We start from the raw sequence: 4,178 nt of genomic DNA on the forward strand, positions 1-4,178 counted from the left end.
CTGATGTCCAGCCTGAAATTCATGCAGCCTTTGGCTTCATTCTCTGCCTTGGGATGAAGGGCTGATTCCCCTGGCCCAGAGGATGGGCTCATTTCCATGGTGTTGGGCCACTGGGTGGATCCTTCGTTGGTGAGGCTTCACATCCATGATGTCAGAGGGGTGGGGTGTGGGGAATGGAGTGGGGTGTCATAGCTGCTGTCACTATCCCCCCTCTTTTCTCCTGAGAAAATACAAACCACTCCTCAGGCTGCCGAGCAAGGAGTCCTTTCATTTCTGGAGAAGTTCAACCTTTCATAACCCAAATTATTCCTGGAGATTGTAGGTTGTAAAAAGACCTCAAGCTTTATAGTCAATCAGATCTAGATTTGGATCCTGGTGCTGTTACAAGCTGTGAGAGCTTAAGCAAGTTAATTACTTTCTCTGAGCCTCAGTTCCCTTAGCTATAAGACAGAAATAATAATGTCTCTCTCACAGAGTTACTAGGAGCATCAAAGAAGAAAACATTTACAAGTCTTTGGCACTATGTATCACTTCTGCCTCCAGACAATTTTTGTCTTGTGGAGTGTTACTCTCTTATTGGACAACCAAGAACCACTCAGTTCAGATTTTCTGCCCTAAGAATAGAATTAAGAAAGTATTATGTGAAGGCGTGAGTGCCATTGACCAAATAAAACATTCGGCTCATTTCTGCATTATTTTAGTAAACTATACTAAGTCAGAAACCATGGATTTATGAAGCTGAAATGCAAAGCCCAGGACTCAAAATAGCAATATCTGAGCTCCTATCTCTGTCTGTGCCCCTGGCCAGTCACCTTTCTGAAAAATGAGGTTCCTTCCAGTCTTGACGGTTTCCAGAACCAACTAATAAAGTATTAGATTTCAGCAAGTCTCCGAGATTCCTAAGCACCAAAGGGTATCCCTCTTTAACTGTTCACATAAATTCTGTGAATTTCCATCAAGCATGCAGCTCAGGAAGAAGAAATTCTTCCACGGGAAAAGAGTTAAAAAGTTCACGCCTCAAGAATTAATCATAAAATATTCCAAGAATGTCAGGGAGAAATATAACATACTCCAGGGGACCCCCAGGGGAGTGAGAGAGGACAGCAGCTGGAGGTGCCTCGTACTGAGTCCGGTATGGGCGCCAGTCCAGATTCCAAAGAGCTGAGTATGGTGTACTGCTGAGGTGGACCTTCTCTCCCCTTGTTTCTCTCCCTGCTTCCTAGATACAGAAGTCCTTTCCCGGAGCAAGCCCATTGACACTGTCTCCAACCTCTGCTTAACAGATAAGAGAATTACCTTTAGAATTAAACAGATCTGGATTCAAAACCCAATTCTGCCACTTACTGTGTAATTTTAGCAAATTAATTCATCTCTGTGAACTTTCATTTTTTCACCTACCAAACGGGGATACAAATATTTATTTCCCAAGATTTTTGAAAGGACTCAAGGAAATAATGTTGTAGAGCCTTTAGTCCAGCATCCTAGGAGGGATTCCATTGATAGCAGCTAGTATTTTGGGAGAAGACAGCTGGGTGGAGTGGCCATGTGCTCTATGCATCGCTCAAGCCCTTTCCAATTCACCCTGAGCCCCAGTGGATATATCCAAATAATGAAGCTAGCTTTTGTCTGCAACCACAGATATAGTGGTCTCTAAGGTGGTGGGGAGAGAGGCATAGACTTCTCCCTGAAACTTAAGGAAGAAAAGGAAGCTTCCAAGAGGCAAGGCAGCATGGGAGCAGGCCTGGCTACAGAGCCTAAATATGGATCTCCAGTTTGGCTGATGCTGAGAGGGGAAGGTCTGGGGTGTGTGGTAAACTCTGCAGGACTCCTTCAGTAATCTTTCAACAGCTCTCTTCTGTGTACCTACTACATGTCAGCTACTAGTTCCTGAAACTGGGGATACAGCAGAGAACAAGCCATTGTCCTTGCCTGCTTGAAGCTAACTTTCTAGTGGAGGAACAATAATTAAACAAAAAATAAATAACCTATGTCTTTCAGGTAATACTTATTTACATGATTTAGAGAAATCGGCCTCAGGATTCTGAAGGGAGCATCAAGGAGCCACAGGTGGGCAACAGCCTCTGGTTCTCGGATAAGTTATTTAATCTGCTAGACAATGACCTTGAATGGCTTTCGATTACAATCTTTGAGCTCAAATCCCACCTTTACTGCAAACTACTCTGTGACTTTTGGTGATTCATCCCCTACCCCCCACTCCATCCCACATCCTTGGTTTCTTTGTTAAACAGAGAGCATTGATTCATCCAACAATCAGCAAGTGCCTCGAGCGGTGGCTGTTTCTTCTCCCTCATCCATTGAACCACTGGAACTGGAGATCCATTAGGTGTCCACCTTCTCGCATCCAGCCCATTGCCTCTCCTCTGCCCCCAAATTTCCCCAGCTTGGATGCTCATCAGACACCCAGCAGCTGGAGGGATAAGTGCCCCACTCCTAAACAGGGGATCTGAGGGCCAGCACAACATCTACAGCTGTACCTCTCATATCCACTTGCTTTATAGAATAAGTTAAATCCAACTAGGAACAGATCCTCTGGGATTCTGATTGGGTTTTTTTTCCCAGGGAAGCCTAAAAGAGGAAGGAAGATAAGCAGGATGAATGAGTCCCTGCCACTGCAGTTGGTCTCCCAGCTGCAACAGATACTCACCACATTTCCCTCTCCTGATTCATTTTATATCCCCCTCACCCTCTTAGAACCTCTGATGATCTGGATGGTTTATGTAGGAGGGCAGAGGTAATCCAGTCCCTCATCCATGAGGAGTCTGAGCCCCTGGTCATCGTATGCATTTACCACCAAAACTGAGCAAGGGAGTACCAAAAGATGCCCCAGTGAATCTTCCGGGTGTCAAACCTATCACCCTCCGCCCCTGTTGTGTAACAGCAGCCTTACCTCCTGATAATGATTAGAGTCAATGAGCCCTGACAAGGTAGTGATTCCTGTTCTTGCCTGCTGGTCTTTTAGCGTAAGGAGAGAAGGGGGCCAGAGAGCTTAGTTTAATGGGATTCTTGGAGTCTACTCTGGTGAAAGCTTTCCTCCTTTAGGAACCCAAACTTCCAAATCTGCAGACTCCAGAGTAGTGGGGATAAAAAGCACAAATTCTTCATGTGGAACCTTAGAAGTAGTGGTAAGCAAGGCACCCCTATTTCCACTTCTTCGTTTCTGGATCCTTGAGTTCTCCCTGTCGGGAACTTGGCACCATATAACGATCACTGTTTTAGCGTGTTTATTGCATCCTGGGAGATGGTGCTCATTTTTCACAAGATCCAACTCAAGTTTGTCACTTTAGATGACTGTTCAAAAGGTCCTTCTGCTTTCTGCCCGGCGGCGGCAGGGCTGAGCCCACGGCGCCTCCCCCTGGCTCTCTGTGCGCTCCGCTGTCGCTGCCTGCGCGCTCCGCCCCCCTGCCCCACCGCCATCGCAGAACACGTCGTCTCCTTCGCCAAGGACTTCCTGGCCACAGGCATCACCTCGGCCATCGCGAAGACTGCTGTAGCCCTGGTCGAGCGGGCCGAGCTCTACTGCAGCTGCAACATGTCAGCAAGCAGATTGCTGCCAACAAGCAGTGCAAAGGCATCGTGGACCGCATTCTCAGCATCCCCAAGGAGCAGGGCATGCTGTCCACCTGGAGGGGCAACCTGGCCGACGTCATCCGCTTCTTCCCCGCAAGCCCTCATCTCAGTGGACACAATACGAGCTGGACTTGACCGGGACTCCATTTACTTAGTGGTCCCCATATGCCCCTACTGTATCCGGGGGGCCTTGATAATGCTTCTGATTCCTGTGAAAACGTCAACACAGAACCTAAAATATCTACATATTCCCCTATACCAAGTATATGATTACTGAAAGGCTGTAGGTCCCTTGGGAGAGGCTCTGAGGAAATCATTACTAAATGCACTTCTTTGGTATTGCGGAGTTCTTTCTCCAAAGGACCTGGCTCTCCTTCAGTCAGTGGATTCTGAGTCTGAATATCTGAACTCAGGTCCAGAAATTAAACAGCCTTCTGATCATACATCCCTAATTCTTTTGAGTATAGATTGAACAATACCAATGTTGCCTGTGCATCCATCTTGCCCCTAGAAATACCACTGTCTATTCACTGTCTCCATGGCTCTCTGTTGGTCTGGCTCTTCTGACCTTTCTATACCAACCTTCTTTC

The 4,178-nt window shown here is 46.8% G+C and overlaps 1 pseudogene; it reads left to right on the forward strand.

The window, feature by feature from the left end:
- The first annotated feature begins 3,259 nt into the window (after positions 1-3,259).
- LOC134384150 (ADP/ATP translocase 3-like) lies at positions 3,260-3,723 on the forward strand (annotated as a pseudogene).
- Positions 3,724-4,178: the final 455 nt, after the last annotated feature.

The sequence above is a fragment of the Cynocephalus volans genome, chromosome 8 (genome assembly GCF_027409185.1).
Source record: "Cynocephalus volans isolate mCynVol1 chromosome 8, mCynVol1.pri, whole genome shotgun sequence".
NCBI classification, from domain to species: domain Eukaryota; kingdom Metazoa; phylum Chordata; class Mammalia; order Dermoptera; family Cynocephalidae; genus Cynocephalus; species Cynocephalus volans.